Here is a 20,280-nt window from a genome sequence, read left to right as displayed (position 1 = left end):
ATGCTCACATGTCACTAGGATTACACTCTCATACTCACATGTCCTTTGGATTGCACCCTTTGAGTTGCACTCTCAAGCCTTTGGATTGCACCACTCTTCGATTTCACGTGAACATCATGCTAATGTCTCACATTAACATAGCCGCTTCCGTTCCCTTTATCGAGGATGGCGCTTTCCTCCTATCTTACAGCTACAGTGCTCATTTCTCACGTTAACATCGCTAGTCACGGCCACTGCTTTATGACCCTTGGGCTACACGCGTTCAAAACCTTTTAGAACAGTCCGCATCAGCAGCAGACCAATGCGTTCCCACCTGGATGACGGACGCTTGTGTAGCGCCCGAAACGTCGTGATTTATTTTATTTTATACCTACTACGTAACTTTACAGAAAGGGTTTAAACCTGTTCTTGGTTGTTTGTGTGTGTGTGTGCTGCTGCTGTTTGTTGTTGTATGTTGTTGTTTGTTATTGCTGTTAAAACTAAAAACTACATTTATTACATTTCGATTTAAAGCTTTCGTGACTGCAATGATTCATCTTCTTTGGTTCTTTCGGTAAAGTCACGTAGAATGATAATAAAATAATAAATTGATAAAATAAAATAACACAATAATATTCTCACGACGTTTCGGCCACAACACAAGCGGCCTTCATCAGGTGAAGGGGGCGAGACTGTCTGGTAGGACAGCGCTGGAGTGAAAGAGCCACGTGGGGCTGAAATTTGAGGCTTAAAGGCCGTATCTGAACGTGGCTCTTTCACTCCAGCGCTGTCCTACCAGACAGTCTCGCCCCCTTCACCTGATGAAGGCCGCTTGTGTTGTGGCCGAAACGTCGTGAGAATATTATCGTGTTATTTTGTTTTATCAATTTATAATTTTATTATCATTCTACGTGACTTTACCGAAAGAACCAAAGAAGATACATTTATTAAAGTTTATTTAAACGTGTTTTTTTTCTTTCAATGGTGACGATTAGATATGATCGAATTATATTGATCAACTTCGACACGCCATCCATCATTCAGGGTGGGGATGGGGGGGGACAGGGGCGTCCATAAATGACGTCACGCGATTTTGGACGATTTTTGACCCCTCCCCCTCGTTACACGGCGTCACAAAAAGACAGACCCCACCCCCTCAAATATGACGTCACAAAGCTCTGCCCGCCCCCCCCCTCCAAAAAATATATTCAAATCGCTTTAAGTTATTGTCATTGTAGTAGTGCGTATTTAATATGGCGCTGCACTCTGATGTTGTAGGAGAAAACATTTATTTAAAAAGTCTATTTAATTAAGTACAACGTGTTGTCTATATTTATTTAAAGTTGCGCAATTTGATGTGACGTCAAATTTCTCAAACACACCCGCCCCCCCCCCCCATCGTCACACATCGTCACAAATGTCTGACCACACCCCCCACCCCCAGGTGCATGACGTCATTAATGGACGGCCCCTGAGATGTTAACTACCTCGCCTGTTATGCAGGAGGTCCTGCTGAGCTACTGTGCGAAGTTATTTTTTGCAGAAGCGGCCTGGCCGTCACAACTGATAGCCCAGCGAAGTGGTCTATCATCATCATCAGCAGCAGCAGCACGTGGAAATTTATAGCAGCGGTAGCCAAATAACTCTAAACGCGTGACGTTAATTCTAAACGTGGAGGGGGGAGGGGGGAAACCCGGCAGCAAAATCCACACGACCACAAGGAGAGAGAGAGACACACACACAAACTCCAAATATACAGCAGGCGTCAGGGTCGGGATCGAACCCACGACCTCCTGTAGACCAGGCGAGGTAGTTAACATCTCCTAGCCACCGTGGTGATGATGATGATGATGAGAGACACACACGGCAAACTCCAAATATACAGCAGCAGGCATCGTCAGGGTCGGGATCGAACCCACGACCTCCTGTAGACCAGGCGAGGTAGTTAACATCTCCTAGCCACCGTGGTGGTGATGATGAGACACACACACACGGCAAACTCCAAATATACAGCAGCAGGCATCGTCAGGATCGGGATCGAACCCACGACCTCCTGTATACCAGGCGAGGCAGTTAACATCTCCTAGCCACCGTGGTGATGATGATGATGATGAGAGACACACACGGCAAACTCCAAATATACAGCAGCAGGCATCGTCAGGATCGGGATCGAACCCACGACCTCCTGTAGACCAGGCGAGGTAGTTAACATCTCCTAGCCATCGTGGTGATGATGATGATGATGAGAGACACACACACACGGCAAACTCCAAATATACAGCAGCAGGCATCGTTAGGATCGGGATCGAACCCACGTCCTCCTGTATACCAGGCGAAGTAGTTAACATCTCCTAGCCACCGTGGTGATGATGATGATAAGAGACACACACACGGCAAACTCCAAATATACAACAGCAGGCATCGTCAGGATCGGGATCGAACCCACGACCTCCTGTAGACCAGGCGAGGTAGTTAACATCTCCTAGCCACCGTGGTGGTGGTGATGATGATGATGAGAGACACACCACAAACTCCAAATATACAGCAGGCATGGTCAGGATCGGGATCGAACCCACGACCTGCTCTAGACCAGGCGAGGTAGTTAACATCTCCTAGCCACCGTGATGATGATGATGAGAGAGATATATACAAACTCCTGGATGAAGACCAACCCTCACCAGTTTCCTTCGAGGGTTTTGGCCATTTCAATGTCACGCGCGTAGCATTTTCATTGATACCACTGCCAAACGCAGCAGCAAGCATCACCAAAGCGATGCGTGTTCACTGATGCGTATACTGTCACCGTAACGTGGAGCTGACGTTCGACATTTCTCCTGCACGGTATCCATGCCGTACCCTGCTGCCCCACCCAGCCTCTCTCCCCCCCCCTCTCGCAATTTCCTCCCAACCCCCTGTCACTGAAAAGGCATCAGGGCATTCACGTAAACTGACTGAATGATTTAATGAAAATTATAATGCAATAACCAGAAGGCCTCTTGGCCGGATTGCCTGCAAGTGTCCATATCCATGGTCTCTTGGAGATGTACCCCATCCTCCGCAGCCGTAATCAGCGCGGGATTACGTTACGCGATCCATCAAACTTTTCAGTTAAAGCAATCGAATTCATTTTGATTAAGCTGCTCGCTGTTGGACATCGGCCAGGGTCGATTCATGCCAAGGCTTCAACCGTCTCGGCTGTAATAGAAACAAATATCTTAAGTATAATTGCAAATCGCCCGTTTTACTAAGCGGTTTTGAATCACATTCCGCTGCTGGAAAGATCCACCTGCTTTTACAACGTCTTCGCTTGAATATGGCGAGATGTTAACTACCTCGCCTGGTAAGCAGGAGGTCGTGAGTTCGATCCCGACCCTGATGCCTGCTCTATATTTGGAGTTTGCGTGTCTCTCCCTCTCTCTCTCCGTGGTGAGATGTTAACTACCTCGCCTGGTATATGAGAGAAGCCTCGGGTTCGATACCGACCTTGATGCCTGCTGCTGTATATTTGGAGTTTGCGTGTTTCTCTCTCCGTGGCTAGATGTTAACTACCTCGCCTGGTATACAGGAGGTCGTGGGTTCGATCCCGATCCCGACCCTGACGATACCTGCTGTATATTTGGAGTTTGCGTGTCTCTCTCTCTCTCTCCGTGGTGAGATGTTAACTGCCTCGCCTGGTCTACAGGAGGTCGTGAGTTCGATCCCGACCCTGATGCCTGCTCTATATTTGGAGTTTGCGTGTCTCTCTCTCTCCATGGTGAGATGTTAACTACCTCGCCTGGGATACAGGAGATCGTGAGGTCGATCCTGACCCAAACGATGCCTGCTGCTGTATATTTGGAGTCTGCAGTGTCTCTCTCTCTCTCCCCGTGTGGTGGCGTGGATTTTTCTCCGGGTCCTCCGGTTTTTCCCCTCCCCATTTAGAATCAACGCGTTTAGAGTGTTTGGCTGCTGCTGTACATTTCTATGATGATGATGATGATGTTTCCTCCCACACTCCAACGCTGTCCTCTGGACAGTCAGGTCCCTTCACCTGATGAAGGCCACTTGTGTTGTGGCCGAAACGTCGTGATTTTGTTATTTTATTTTTACCTACGTGACTTTACCGAATAGAACCACAGAGTATGGATCCTTGCAGTCACGAAAGCTTCAAATCTAGAAAAGATGATGATAAGCCCACTTCGTTGAACTATCATTTGTGATAGCCAGGTTGCTTCTAGAATAAGTGGATCCCTACCTGGTAAAAAAAGAAGAGTTAGTAGTTTGTTTTATGCAGTTTATCGCCCCTTTTGATAAACTATCATCAGGCTTCTTTGCTTGAACCAATTCTGGTGAAATGCCACGTGTTTAGCAGTTGAACGCGCGAGATTTCGCGACCAAATATTATTCATAATCAACGTTTTTTTGTGTTTTGGGTTAGATAGCGTAAATAGAAATGCGGATTTTGATTTAAAGCTTTCGTGACGGCCGTGGAAGGTCACTGTTATAATTCAGAAGGCTCACATGACATTGACTTCTCCAAGACAGAGGTTCTTTGCAAGCCATCTGGCTACCATGAGAGATTCGTTCATGAGGCTATCCACATATACAAACACAGAGACAATTTCAACCGAGAAGATGAATTATGGCTTAGCAATCATTGGAAGGATTTGATAAACCATTTCGGGTCTTAATTGATTGTTCACGCTTAAGGTGGCTTTCAGACCGCATCCATTATTTTCGTCTCCCCCCTCCTCTTTTTCCGAACATAGATGGACTCGTCTATCTGAACAAACTGTCAAATCGCTCTCCGTGGTGCTAACGTTAAACATAACCGCGACTTTTTTCAAATTTTCTTGTTGTGGTTTTCCCACCTGATGATGATTGCTTGTGTTGCAGTCGAAACGTCGTGAGAATTTTATTGTTTTATATTTTTTTTTTCATTTTATTGTTTCCCTTCGACGTGGTGACTTTACCGAAAGAACCAAGAATATAGAAATGCCGATGTTTATCGGAAAGCGCCCACTGGCTAACATAGTTCCTCCGATTAGCACGGTTGGCTACGTACGGTGCGAAAGAAGTTCAACGTACACACGCACACACAGTCCGGCGTATGTATTTACGTAGTTCATATTCTCTGTAACGACGCTAATGGTTATTTTGTGTTGTGTATAAATGCTTCCAGCCTCGGTGGGAAATCGTTACGACAGCCTTGAGAATGTAATCACACTCTATTAAAGCTGATTAATGCTGAGAGCTCGAGAGAGAGAGAAACATGATTAACTGGCCTAATGCTTAATTCATGTCTGACCACGTGGCCACGGTATCAACCTCCCACCCCTCGTTCTCACCTCTCACGTGCTATAAAGAAGGGCCATCGCCCGAAACGTCGCTTATTATATATTTTATGTTTTCCTTCTAAGACTAAGATCCCTGTATAGCCTCAACAGCACCACCTCACCAGGTACTAATTTTGAGGCCGAGTCGACCTAGGCGGAGGTCCCAGGACCGGTGCAGATCATCGTCACCGGTGGTGGCCCTGAGTGGGGTATCGAATTTCTTTCGCACCGTACGTAGCCAACCCAAGCTAAGGTGGGTCAGTTCCTGTAAATATTGCGCGGCTTAACCTGTTGCAAACATTGATAGGTCAACTGCAGGATTATATAAGCAACAACAACAACCGCCATTCGCCACTAAGTGGCGGTGACGTCACCACGACGCTTGTGCCAGGCTATGTGCACCTTGAGGCCACGTGAAGTGTTGAACGCCCGCTGGCAGGAGGTCACGGGGGCAGACCCAGGTGCCACGGGTCGACTGACTGAGATGACTGAGACGACTGGCTGATGCACCACCTGTGCCCCCTACTGTGCCAACCTGCTGTGCTTTAGCCACCCGGCGCTCCGCCCGTTGTTGTGAGCGTCGCTGCTCAGCCCTCCGTTGTTGTTGGAGGGCGACTGCCTCCAACTGCCCAGTAGCAGCAGTAGCGTCCTTCACGAGCCTCCTCCACAGAGCCGATCTTGACACCGCTGGTACCAGTCATCGGCAACATAAGCACACACTCACACAGTGTGATTCACGAATTATTACCTGCGCCTTTGGAATGTTGCCTGCGGTCCCGTTTAATGCGTTCTGAAGAAGGGTCATTGACCCGAAACGTTGGCTATAAATTTATTTTAAGGCCACTGAGTTAAAATCTTTACTGTGCAAGAGGCTAAAATAAATAAAATCTAATAATCTATCGAAAACTTAACCGCCATGCCTTCAATTACTCTGGAAAACATATTTTTAAAAGCGCTTACATTTCTAGGTAATATATTTTTTTCTTTTCTTACACCTGAAATGAGGTTATTATCTCGTTAGTGTTTTGGATAGCATTTAAAATCATGTATTTATAGAATGGTATTTACCCAGCAAAGTCACAAGGTCTGCTTAATTGTTGACTTTGGCTTATCCTGCACTGCCCTCTGCTGGCCAAAAATATTTTTTGTAAATTTTTCATTTTCCCAGTTAAGGCTCCACTGAGCTAACGTCGCTCTTTTTCAGAAGCGACCTGGCCATCACAAATGATAGCTCAACGAAGTGGCTTATGGACCGTCCATAAATGACGTCAGAAAAAGTCAGACCCCCCTCAAATATGACGTCACAAAGCTCTGCGCCCTCCCCCCCCAAAAAATATATAAACCATGCTTCAAATCGCTTTAAACTATTGTCATTGTAGTAGTGCGTATTTAATGTGGCGCTGCACTCTGATGTCGGAGAAAACATTTATTAAAAAGTCTATTCAATTAAATAGAACGTGTTGTCTATATTTATTTAAAGCTTCGCATTATGATGAGACGTCACAGCTCTCAAACCCCCCCCCCCCCCCCCATCGTCACAATTGTCTGACCGTCCCCCCCAGGTGCGTGACGTCATTTATGGACGGCCCCTTATCATCATCACGTGGCAATTTATAGCAGCAGCCAGACACTCTGAACGCGTGGGTGTTGATTCTAAATGGGGAGGGGAAAAACCGGAGGACTCGGAGAAAAATCCACGCGACCACGATGAAAGAGAGACACACAAACTAAAAATATACAACAGCAGGCATCGTCAGGGTGGGTATTGAACCCACGACCTCCTGTATACCAGGCGAGGTAGTTAACATCTCACCACGGAGAGAGAGAGAGAGACACGCAAACTCCAAATATACAGCAGCAGGCATCGTCAGGGTCGGGATTGAACTCACGACCTCCTGTATACCAGGCGAGGTAGTCAACATCTTCTCGCCAACCTGAATGATGGACGACGTGTTGAAGTTTATTAACAATTCATAACCATTACAAAAAAAACATGTTTAAATAAACTAAAACCATACATGTACCCTACCTCATTACAGACCAATTCAGACGTTATTAGTAACCCCGTGACCCTTATAAACGTGAAAACTCAATTGCCCATGTACAAGAACACGAGCTATACACTACACTACTATACACTGTACTATACACTACACTATACACTACTATACACTACACTATACACTACTATACACTACACTATACACTACACTACTATACACTACACTATACACTACACTACTACACACTGCCCTACTACACACTACTATACACTACACTGCTACACACTACACTGCACTATACACTACACTATACACTACTATACACTACACTATACACTACTATACACTACACTATACACTACAATATACACTACACTACTATACACTACACTATACACTACACTACTACACACTGCACTATACACTACACTACTACACACTGCACTATACTACTACACACTGTACTATACACTATACACTACACTATACACTACTATACACTACACTACTATACACTGCACTACTACACACTACACTATACACTACTATACACTGCACTACACACTACACTGCTACACACTACACTATACACTACACTACTATACACTGCGCTATACACTATACTATACACTACACTACTATACACTGCATTATACACTACACTATACACTGCACTACTATACACTACACTACTATACACAGCACTATACACTACACTATACACTACTATACACTACACTACTATACACTGCTATACACTACACTATACACTACACTACTATACACTGCACTATACACCACACTACTATACACTGCACTATACACTACACTATACACTACACTATTACACTACTATACACTACACTACTACACTATACACTACACTACTACACTATACACTACACTACTATACACTACACTATACACTACACTATACACTGCACGATACACTACACTACTACACACTGCACTATACACTACACTACTATACACTACACTATACAATACACTATACACTGCACTATACACTACACTACTACACACTACACTATACACTACACTACTACACACTGCACTACTACACACTACACTACTACACACTACACTATACACTACACTATACAATACACTATACACTGCACCATACACTACACTACTACACACTACACTATACACTACACTATACACTACACTACTACACACTACACTATACACTACACTATACACTACTATACACTCCAGCTATGCAAAACGTCAAAGTATATTCCCATGTCGTCATATTAAACGTGTGCCTGTATCTCGAATGACATATTTTTTTAAACGATTTGTTATATTCATTTAAGGACCCCACCACCACCACCCTGTATGATTGTAGAGTCTTATATGATTGTTAGAGTCTTATATGATTGTAGTCTTTGCGTGACCCTCTAACTCCGGTCTCCATGGCAACGCGCGGCGCCCAGGCCTGCAGCCTGCCTCGCCTAACGCCGCCGCTGTCGCCGATCCGCCGCGCCTCTTCCTCTCCTGTTGCAGCTCCTCCTGCTTCGCTTTCTGCTGCTTCTGCAGCTGCAGCTGAGTCGTTCCCTCCGTAGTCGTTCAACTCCTCCACCGCCCTCATTTCCTCCATCCGATTTCTCGTTCCGCTTTCATTCACTGCCGCGTCCTTCATTCACTGCTGCGTCCTTCACTGCTGCACCCTTCATTCACTGCTGCGTCCTTCATTCACTGCTACATCGTTCACTGCTGCACCCTTCATCCACTACAGCGTTCTTCACTGCTGCACCCTTCATACACTACAGGATTGTTCACTGCTGCATCCTTCACTGCTGCGTCCTTCATTCACTGCTACATCGTTCACTGCTGCACCCTTCATACACTACAGCATTCTTCACTGCTGCGTCCTTCACTGCTGCGTCTTTCATTCACTGCTACGTCTTTCATTCACTGCTACATCGTTCACTGCTGCACCCTTCATTCACTGCTGCGTTCTTCATTCACTGCTACATCGTTCACTGCTGCACCCTTCATACACTACAGCATTCTTCACTGCTGCATCCTTCACTGCTGCGTCCTTCATTCACTGCTACATCGTTCACTGCTGCACCCTTCATACACTGCTGCATCCTTCACTGCTGCGTCCTTCATTCACTGCTGCATCATTCACTGCTGCGTCCTTCATCCAGTCGGCTGCGTCCTTCATCCACCGCTGCACCTCTCTCCCCGTTGATTCGTCTCCTGCTGCTACTGCTGCTGCTCCTGCTGCTGTGCTCCTGCTCCTGCTGCTGTGCTCCTGCTGCTGCTGCTGCTCCTACTGCTACTGCTGCTACTGCTGCTGCTCCTACTACTGCTACTACTGCTGCTCCTGTTGTTACTGCTCCTGCTGCTGCTCCTACTGCTCCTGCTGGTACTGCTGCTGGTACTGCTGCTGCTCCTGCTGCTGCTCCTCCTGCTGCTGCTCCTGCTCCTCCTGCTGCTGCTGCTCCTGCTGCTGCTCCTGCTGCTGCTCCTGCTGCTGCTGCCCGATCATTCCCCGTGGAGCCCTCTCGTCCTCCAGCCATGTCGAGCCGCACGCTGCCTCTGCTCTTCATCAACCTGGGCGGCGAGATGCTCTACATCCTGGACCAGAGGCTCCGGGCGCAGACCATCCCCGTGGACAAAGCGCGCAAGGGTAGGGCAAAAACAACAACAACAACAACACAAACAACAACAATAACAACAACAATAACAACAACACAAACAACAACAAAAACAACAACACAAACAACAACACAAACAACAACAACAATAACAACAAAAACAACAACACAAACAACAAAAACAATAACAACAAAAACAACAACAACACAAACAACAACACAAACAACAAAAACAATAACAACAAAAACAACAACAACACAAACAACAACAATAACAACAACAATAATAATAACAACAACAAACAACAACACAAACAACAACAAAAACAACAACAACACAAACAACAACAATAACAACAACAATAACAACAACACAAACAACAAACACACAAACAACAATAACAACAATAATAATAACAACAACAAACAACAACACAAACAACAACAAACAACAACACAAACAACAACAAAAACAACACAAACAACAATAACAACAACAACAAAAACAACAACAAAAACAACAACAACACAAACAACAACAAAAACAACAACAATAATAACATTCATAATATTCATAATAAAGGTTTTTGGGTTAGATCGCGTTTATTTATAAATGTGTCGTAACCCTCCACCACCCGACACGGCCAATCAGCAAAAAAAAGTGTCACGTTGACAAAAGACAAATAGTTCACTACTTTAGCCCACCGGTGTGTTGAAGAGTGAATCCACAACATTTACAGTTTGAGTAGTACGACGTTTCGCTGGTAAATACATCCAGCATCATCGGGCAATTCGCCAGAATGGTAAAGCCCTCACCTGCTCCCGGTTTTATATAGAGCAGCAGGGTGACGTCATCACTTAACTCATATCAATAATAACAACAACAACAAGGGGGGCCCGCCAACTCCACGTTTCCGTCGTCTGTCGAAACGTTGTGTTGACGTTGGGGGGGGGGGTGAATGTTGTGTTGACGTTGGGGGGGGGTGAATGTTGTGTTGACGTTGGGGGGGGGTGAATGTTGTGTTGGGGGGGGGAATGTTGTGTTGGGGGGGGTGAATGTTGTGTTGGGGGGGGGTGAATGTTGTGTTGACGTTGGGGGGGGGGGGTGAATGTTGTGTTGACGTTGGGGGGGGGTGAATGTTGTGTTGACGTTGGGGGGGGGGGTGAATGTTGTGTTGGGGGGGGGAATGTTGTGTTGGGGGGGGTGAATGTTGTGTTGGGGGGGGGTGAATGTTGTGTTGACGTTGGGGGGGGGGTGAATGTTGTGTTGACGTTGGGGGGGGTGAATATTGTGTTGACGTTGGGGGGGGTGGGGGTGAATGTTGTGTTGACGTTGGGGGGGGGGTGAATGTTGTGTTGACGTTGGGGGGGGGGTGAATGTTGTGTTGGGGGGGGGAATGTTGTGTTGGGGGGGGTGAATGTTGTGTTGACGTTGGGGGGGGGGGGTGAATGTTGTGTTGACGTTGGGGGGGGGGTGAATGTTGTGTTGACGTTGGGGGGGGGTGAATGTTGTGTTGGGGGGGGGAATGTTGTGTTGGGGGGGGTGAATGTTGTGTTGACGTTGGGGGGGGGGTGAATGTTGTGTTGGGGGGGGGAATGTTGTGTTGGGGGGGGGGGGGTGAATGTTGTGTTGACGTTGGGGGGGGGGGTGAATGTTGTGTTGACGTTGGGGGGGGGGTGAATGTTGTGTTGACGTTGGGGGGGGTGAATGTTGTGTTGACGTTGGGGGGGGGGGGGTGAATGTTGTGTTGACGTTGGGGGGGGTCAATGTTGTGTTGACGTTGGGGGGGGGGGTGAATGTTGTGTTGGGGGGGGGAATGTTGTGTTGGGGGGGTGAATGTTGTGTTGGGGGGGGGGGTGAATGTTGTGTTGACGTTGGGGGGGGGGGGGTGAATGTTGTGTTGACGTTGGGGGGGGGGGGGTGAATGTTGTGTTGACGTTGGGGGGGGGGGGTGAATGTTGTGTTGACGTTGGGGGGGGTGAATGTTGTGTTGACGTTGGGGGGGGGGGTGAATGTTGTGTTGACGTTGGGGGGGGGGTGAATGTTGTGTTGACGTTGGGGGGGGTGAATGTTGTGTTGACGTTGGGGGGGGGGGTGAATGTTGTGTTGACGTTGGGGGGGGTGAATGTTGTGTTGACGTTGGGGGGGGGGGTGAATGTTGTGTGACGTTGGGGGGGGGTGAATGTTGTGTTGACGTTGGGGGGGGGGGTGAATGTTGTGTTGACGTTGGGGGGGGTGAATGTTGTGTTGACGTTGGGGGGGGGGTGAATGTTGTGTTGACGTTGGGGGGGGGGGTGAATGTTGTGTTGACGTTGGGGGGGTGAATGTTGTGTTGACGTTGGGGGGGGGGTGAATGTTGTGTTGACGTTGGGGGGGGGGGTGAATGTTGTGTTGACGTTGGGGGGGGGTGAATGTTGTGTTGACGTTGGGGGGTGAATGTTGTGTTGGGGGGGGGGTGAATGTTGTGTTGACGTTGGGGGGGGGGTGAATGTTGTGTTGACGTTGGGGGGGGGTGAATGTTGTGTTGACGTTGGGGGGGGTGAATGTGGTGTTGACGTTGGGGGGGGGGGTGAATGTTGTGTTGACGTTGGGGGGGTGAATGTTGTGTTGGGGGGGGGGGTGAATGTTGTGTTGACGTTGGGGGTAGGGGGTCAATGTTGTGTTGACGTTGGGGGGGGGTGAATGTTGTGTTGACGTTGGGGGGGTGAATGTTGTGTGGGGGGGGGTGAATGTTGTGTTGACGTTGGGGGGGGGGTGAATGTTGTGTTGACGTTGGGGGGGGGTGAATGTTGTGTTGACGTTGGGGGGGGTGAATGTTGTGTTGACGTTGGGGGGGGGGGTGAATGTTGTGTTGACGTTGGGGGGGTGAATGTTGTGTTGGGGGGGGGGGTGAATGTTGTGTTGACGTTGGGGGTAGGGGGTCAATGTTGTGTTGACGTTGGGGGGGTGAATGTTGTGTTGACGTTGGGGGGGGGAATGTTGTGTTGACGTTGGGGGGGGGGGGGTGAATGTTGTGTTGACGTTGGGGGGGGTGAATGTTGTGTTGACGTTGGGGGGGGGTGAATGTTGTGTTGACGTTGGGGGGGGTGAATGTTGTGTTGACGTTGGGGGGGGGTGAATGTTGTGTTGACGTTGGGGGGGGGGGGTGAATGTTGTGTTGACGTTGGGGGGGGTGAATGTTGTGTTGACGTTGGGGGGGGGGGGGTGAATGTTGTGTTGACGTTGGGGGGGGGGTGAATGTTGTGTTGACGTTGGGGGGGTGAATGTTGTGTTGGGGGGGGGGGGTGAATGTTGTGTTGACGTTGGGGGGGGGGGGTGAATGTTGTGTTGACGTTGGGGGGGGGGTGAATGTTGTGTTGACGTTGGGGGGGGGGGGTGAATGTTGTGTTGACGTTGGGGGGGGGTGAATGTTGTGTTGACGTTGGGGGGGGGGTGAATGTTGTGTTGACGTTGGGGGGGGGTGAATGTTGTGTTGGGGGGGGGTGAATGTTGTGTTGACGTTGGGGGGGGGTGAATGTTGTGTTGACGTTGGGGGGGGGGTGAATGTTGTGTTGACGTTGGGGGGGTGAATGTTGTGTTGGGGGGGGGGGTGAATGTTGTGTTGACGTTGGGGGGGGGTGAATGTTGTGTTGACGTTGGGGGGGGGTGAATGTTGTGTTGACGTTGGGGGGGGTGAATGTTGTGTTGACGTTGGGGGGGGGGGTGAATGTTGTGTTGACGTTGGGGGGGGGTGAATGTTGTGTTGACGTTGGGGGGGTGAATGTTGTGTTGGGGGGGGGGGAATGTTGTGTTGACGTTGGGGGGGGGTGAATGTTGTGTTGACGTTGGGGGGGGGGTGAATGTTGTGTTGACGTTGGGGGGGGTGAATGTTGTGTTGACGTTGGGGGGGGGGGGGTGAATGTTGTGTTGGGGGGGGGGGAATGTTGTGTTGACGTTGGGGGGGGGGGGGGGGGTGAATGTTGTGTTGACGTTGGGGGGGGGGGGGAATGTTGTGTTGACGTTGGGGGTAGGGGGTCAATGTTGTGTTGACGTTGGGGGGGTGAATGTTGTGTTGACGTTGGGGGGGGGGGTGAATGTTGTGTTGACGTTGGGGGGGGGAATGTTGTGTTGACGTTGGGGGGGGGTGAATGTTGTGTTGACGTTGGGGGGGGTGAATGTTGTGTTGACGTTGGCGGGGGGGGTGAATGTTGTGTTGACGTTGGGGGGGTGAATGTTGTGTTGACGTTGGGGGGGGGGGGGTGAATGTTGTGTCGACGTTGGAGGGAAACGTTGTTCGGACGTTGTGGTACGAAACGTTTTGACGGGGGGGGGGGGGGGGGGGCGATGGGGGGCGGCATTGCGTCATCACGCGTCCTACGGTGGCTGTTCCGTGACGACCCCCCCCTAAAAGTCGCCGGACTCCTGCCGGAGAGTTGTTGTTAGTCTCTCCCTCTGTGCATCAGGTCGTAGCCCATTTAGATACTGAGACAATTAGCGGGTGCTTAACAAACCTTACTCTTTGGTATCTATTCGGTAGAGTCACGTAAAAGTATAAAACAACAACAAAATTTAAACAAAAAAATTCACACAGGGTGTAGCTACACCCTGTGTGAAGGATCCATACTCTTTGGTTTCTATTCGGTAAAGTCACATAAAAGTATAAAACAACAAAAAACATTTTTAAAAAAATTCACACAGGGTGTAGCTACACCCTGTGTGAAGGATCCATACTCTTTGGTTCTATTCGGTAAAATCACGTCAAAGTATAAAACAAACAACAATGTTGTGTTGACGTTGGGGGGGGTGAACGTTGTGTTGACGTTGGGGGGGGGGGGTGAATGTTGTGTTGATGTTGGGGGGGGGTGAATGTTGTGTTGACGTTGGGGGGGGTGAATGTTGTGTTGACGTTGGGGGGGTGAATGTTGTGTTGACGTTGGGGGGGGGTGAATGTTGTGTTGACGTTGGGGGGGGGTGAATGTTGTGTTGACGTTGGGGGGGTGAATGTTGTGTTGACGTTGGGGGGGGTGAATGTTGTGTTGACGTTGGGGGGGTGAATGTTGTGTTGACGTTGGGGGGGGGTGAATGTTGTGTTGACGTTGGGGGGGGGTGAATGTTGTGTTGACGTTGGGGGGGGTGAATGTTGTGTTGACGTTGGGGGGGGGTGAATGTTATGTTGACGTTGGGGGGTGAATGTTGTGTTGACGTTGGGGGGGGGGTGAATGTTGTGTTGACGTTGGGGGGGGGGTGAATGTTGTGTTGACGTTGGGGGGGGTGAACGTTGTGTTGACGTTGGGGGGGGTGAATGTTGTGTTGACGTTGGGGGGGTTGAATGTTGTGTTGATGTTGGGGGGGGGTGAATGTTGTGTTGACGTTGGGGGGGGTGAATGTTGTGTTGACGTTGGGGGGGTGAATGTTGTGTTGACGTTGGGGGGGGGTGAATGTTGTGTTGACGTTGGGGGGGTGAATGTTGTGTTGACGTTGGGGGGGTGAATGTTGTGTTGACGTTGGGGGGGTGAATGTTGTGTTGACGTTGGGGGGGGTGAATGTTGTGTTGACGTTGGGGGGGGGTGAATGTTGTGTTGACGTTGGGGGGGGTGAACGTTGTGTTGACGTTGGGGGGGGTGAATGTTGTGTTGACGTTTTGGTGGGGGGGTGAATGTTGTGTTGACGTTGGGGGTGGGTGAATGTTGTGTTGACGTTGGGGGGGGGGGGGGGGGTCAATGTTGTGTTGACGTTGGGGGGGTGAATGTTGTGTTGACGTTGGGGGGGGGGGGTGAATGTTGTGTTGACGTTGGGGGGGGGGGGGTGAATGTTGTGTTGACGTTGGGGGGGGGTGAATGTTGTGTTGACGTTGGGGGGGTGAATGTTGTGTTGACGTTGGGGGTGGGGTGGGGGTGAATGTTGTGTTGACGTTGGGGGGGGGTGAATGTTGTGTTGACGTTGGGGGGGGGAGGTGAACGTTGTGTTGACGTTGGGGGGGTGAATGTTGTGTTGACGTTGGGGGGGGTGAATGTTGTGTTGACGTTGGGGGGGGGGGGTGAATGTTGTGTTGACGTTGGGGGGGGGGGGGGGGGGGGTGAATGTTGTGTTGACGTTGGGGGGGGGGGGGTGAATGTTGTGTCGACGTTGGAGGGAAACGTTGTTCGGACGTTGTGGTACGAAACGTTTTGACGGGGGGGGGGGGGGCGATGGGGGGCGGCATTGCGTCATCACGCGTCCTACGGTGGCTGTTCCGTGACGACCCCCCCCTAAAAGTCGCCGGACTCCTGCCGGAGAGTTGTTGTTAGTCTCTCCCTCTGTGCATCAGGTCGTAGCCCATTTAGATACTGAGACAATTAGCGGGTGCTTAACAAACCTTACTCTTTGGTATCTATTCGGTAGAGTCACGTAAAAGTATAAAACAACAACAAAATTAAAAAAAAAATTCACACAGGGTGTAGCTACACCCTGTGTGAAGGATCCATACTCTTTGGTTCTATTCGGTAAAGTCACGTCAAAGTATAAAACAACAAAAAACATTTTTAAAAAATTCACACAGGGTGTAGCTACACCCTGTGTGAAGGATCCATACTCTTTGGTTCTATTCGGTAAAATCACGTCAAAGTATAAAACAACAAACAAAAATAAAAAAAATTCACACAGGGTGTAGCTACACCCTGTGTGAAGGATCCATACTCTTTGGTTCTATTCGGTAAAGTCACATAAAAGTATAAAACAGCAAAAAAATAAATGAAAATTCACACAGGGTGTAGCTACACCAAAAACATTCACACAGGGTGTAGCTACACCCTGTGTGAATTTTTGTAATTTTTTTTATATTTTATTTTTTGTTGTTTTATACTTTTACGTGACTTTTACCGAATAGATACCAAAGAGTACGGATCCTTGCAGTCACGAAAGCTTCGAACTTAAAAACCTTGCCCGTGCCACCCGTCGCCCCCCCCCCCCCCCCCCCCCGCCCACTATTCTGCGACTTTGCAGTCATGAACGACATCATCAGCACCATGTTCACGAAGCGCTTCATGGAGGAGCTCCTCAAGCCCCAGCAGCTGTACTCAAAGAAAGCCCTACGCACCGTGTTTGACCGTCTCGCCCACGCCTCCATCATGAGGCTCAATGCGGCGAGCATGGACAAGGTACGGAGGGGTCTCCGTCGGGAAGCGCGGGGGGGGCCCCCTTTCCCTCCGTCGGCCCGTCCAGGGACAATCTCCGCTCGCGAACTTTTCGCGGAGACTTAAATTTTGATTTAAAGCTTTCGACGACTGCAGGGGTTCACATTACACTCATTGGTTTGTTTTTCGGTAAAGTCACGTACGTAGAAATACAGTAAAAAAAATTTATGAAAACGAAACGATCGCGACGTTTCGATCACAACGCAAGCGATCTTCGTCAGGTGTCAAGAACAAATCATGGAGGTGAATACAACGAGAAGATGAGAGACGAGAATTCAACAGACCATCTTTTTGTCGTTGTATTTACCTCGTGATTTGTTCTTGACACCTGATGAAGATTGCTCGCGTTGCGATCGAAACGTCGCGATTGTTTTGTTTTTAAATATAATTTTATCGTGTTTCTACGTACGTGACTTTACCGAACAAAAAACAACGAGTAATTTTACGCAGTCACGAAAGCTTTAATACTTTATTAGGGATTCATATTCTTGGTTCTTTCGGTAAAGTCACATAGAAGGGAAAACAATCAAATGAAAAAAAATATTAAACAATACAATTCTCACGACGTCTCGACTGCAACACTAGCAATCATCATCAGGTGTGAAAATCACAGCAAGAAAAATAACCGCCACTTTTTTCAAATTTTTTTGCTGTGGTTTTCACACCTTATGACGATTGCTTGTGTTGCAGTCGAAACGTCGTGAGAATTTTATTGTTTTATATTTTTTTTTATTTTATTGTTTCCCTTCTAACGTGACTTTCCCGAAAGAACCAAGAATATAAAACATGATGTGATAATATTTGGGCATTGTCTTTGAAACTGATTGATCTACACCAGAGACTTCCTTCTTTAGGGACAGGTCTCACCACCAGTGTTAGACCCGAAGAACAACACGAAAAGTTGAAGGGTACAGGGGCAATGCCACTGTCAGCGCATTCATAGCTCGCGGTTGAGCAGCTACAATGTGGGACCTTTTATTTTTTTGCCAGTTTCAAGGTAGGAAAAAATAACAATAGGTTTTTTTAACCCTCTGTGGCAATAAAATATGTGTTAAGATGTTCAAACACCGAACATGATTTTCCCCCGTACTTTAGCACTCGCAAAAAAAAAAAACCGTCCCCGTAAAATATCATTCCATCGTAGAGTGTCGTTTCGGGTTTTGTTTTCTCGTGTCGTTAAACCCGCCGCCACCCGACACAGCCAATCGGTGCGGCTCGTCGGTTGGTTTCGTCCGACGGTTTCTCCGTCTCGGCGCGCGTGACTTTGCGCGTAGCTCTACGACCTGATGACGATGGCGCTGAAGTACCAGGTGTTCTCGTGCGTGCACCCCCGCGACCTCCTCATGGTCACGCTCAACCACGTGGACGCCGTGCGGGCCTTTTGTGCGCGACTCCCCCGCCATCCTCGCCAGCGTCGACGACACCTTCCGCCACCTCGTCGAGGCACGGCCGGCGCGCGCTGCGCTACCGCGCTGCCGCCACCCCCGCACTGCCGACCTGCACTACCGCACTGCAGCCACCGCCGCACCGCCTCCGTGCGCTAGCGCCCTGCACTACCGCACTGCCGCCCTGCGCTGCAACAGCGCGCTACGACCCCGCGCTACGACCCCGCACTAGCACCGTGCACTACGACCCCGCGCTACGACCCCGCACTACAACCCCGCACTACAACCCCGCACTAGCACCGTGCACTAGCACCGTGCACTACGACCCCGCGCTACGACCCCACACTACGACCCCGCACTACAACCCCGCACTAGCACCGTGCACTACGACCCCGTGCTACGACCCCGCGCTACAACCCCGCACTACGACCCCGCACTACGACCCCGCACTAGCACCGTGCACTACGACCCCGCGCTACGACCCCGCGCTACGACCCCGCATTAGCACCGTGCACTACGACCCCGTGCTACGACCCCGCACTACGACCCCGCATTAGCACCGTGCACTACGACCCCGTGCTACGACCCCGCGCTACAACCCCGCACTACGACCCCGCACTACGATCCCGCACTAGCACCGTGCACTACGACCCCGCGCTACGACCCCGCGCTACGACCCCGCACTACGACCCCGCACTACGACCCCGCACTAGCACCGTGCACGACGACCCCGCGCTACGACCCCGCACTACGACCCCGCACTACGACCCCGCACTACGACCCCGCACTAGCACCGTGCACTACCGCACTGCCGCCACCCCGCACTACGACCCCGCACTACGACCCCGCACTACGACCCCGCACTAGCACCGTGCACTACGACCCCGCGCTACGACCCCGCGCTACGACCCCGCACTAGCACCGTGCACGACGACCCCGCGCTACCCCCGCACTACGACCCCGCACTACGACCCCGCACTACGACCCCGCACTAGCACCGTGCACTACAACCCCGCACTACGACCCCGCACTACGACCCCGCACTACGACCCCGCACTAGCACCGTGCACGACGACCCCGCACTACGACCCCGCACTACGACCCCGCACTACGACCCCGCACTACGACCCCGCACTAGCACCGTGCACTACAACCCCGCACTACGACCCCGCACTACGACCCCGCACTACGACCCCGCACTAGCACCGTGCACGACGACCCCGCACTACGACCCCGCACTACGACCCCGGACTAGCACCGTGCACTACCGCACTGCCGCCACCCCGCACTACGACCCCGCACTACGACCCCGCACTACGACCCCGCACTACGACCCCGCACTAGCACCGTGCACTACGACCCCGCACTACGACCCCGCACTACGACCCCGCACTACGACCCCGCACTAGCACCGTGCACGACGACCCCGCACTACGACCCCGCACTACGACCCCGCACTACGACCCCGCACTACGACCCCGCACTACGACCCCGCACTAGCACCGTGCACTACAACCCCGCACTACGACCCCGCACTACGACCCCGCACTACGACCCCGCACTAGCACCGTGCACGACGACCCCGCACTACGACCCCGCACTACGACCCCGGACTAGCACCGTGCACTACCGCACTGCCGCCACCCCGCACTACGACCCCGCACTACGACCCCGCACTACGACCCCGCACTAGCACCGTGCACTACGACCCCGCACTACGACCCCGCACTACGACCCCGCACTACGACCCCGCACTAGCACCGTGCACTAGCACCGTGCACTACGACCCCGCGCTACGACCCCACACTAC

At 50.4% G+C, this 20,280-nt stretch overlaps 1 protein-coding gene and 1 pseudogene across 3 annotated transcripts in view; one reads left to right on the top strand and one right to left on the bottom strand.

Annotated features, from left to right (window-relative positions):
- Nucleotides 1–20,280, bottom strand: part of LOC116937942 (uncharacterized) — a 276,405-nt gene that overhangs the window by 188,344 nt on the left and 67,781 nt on the right. The gene's annotated exons all lie outside the window — the stretch shown is intronic.
- LOC142906055 (protein OSCP1-like) lies at nt 8,784–18,717 on the top strand (annotated as a pseudogene).

The sequence above is a fragment of the Petromyzon marinus genome, chromosome 61 (genome assembly GCF_048934315.1).
Source record: "Petromyzon marinus isolate PM22_M1 ecotype Great Lakes invasive population chromosome 61, UKy_Petmar_22M1.pri1.0, whole genome shotgun sequence".
Taxonomy (NCBI): domain Eukaryota; kingdom Metazoa; phylum Chordata; class Hyperoartia; order Petromyzontiformes; family Petromyzontidae; genus Petromyzon; species Petromyzon marinus.
Note: the sequence above shows the minus strand (reverse complement) of the source record. Positions and strands in the feature narration are given on the sequence as shown.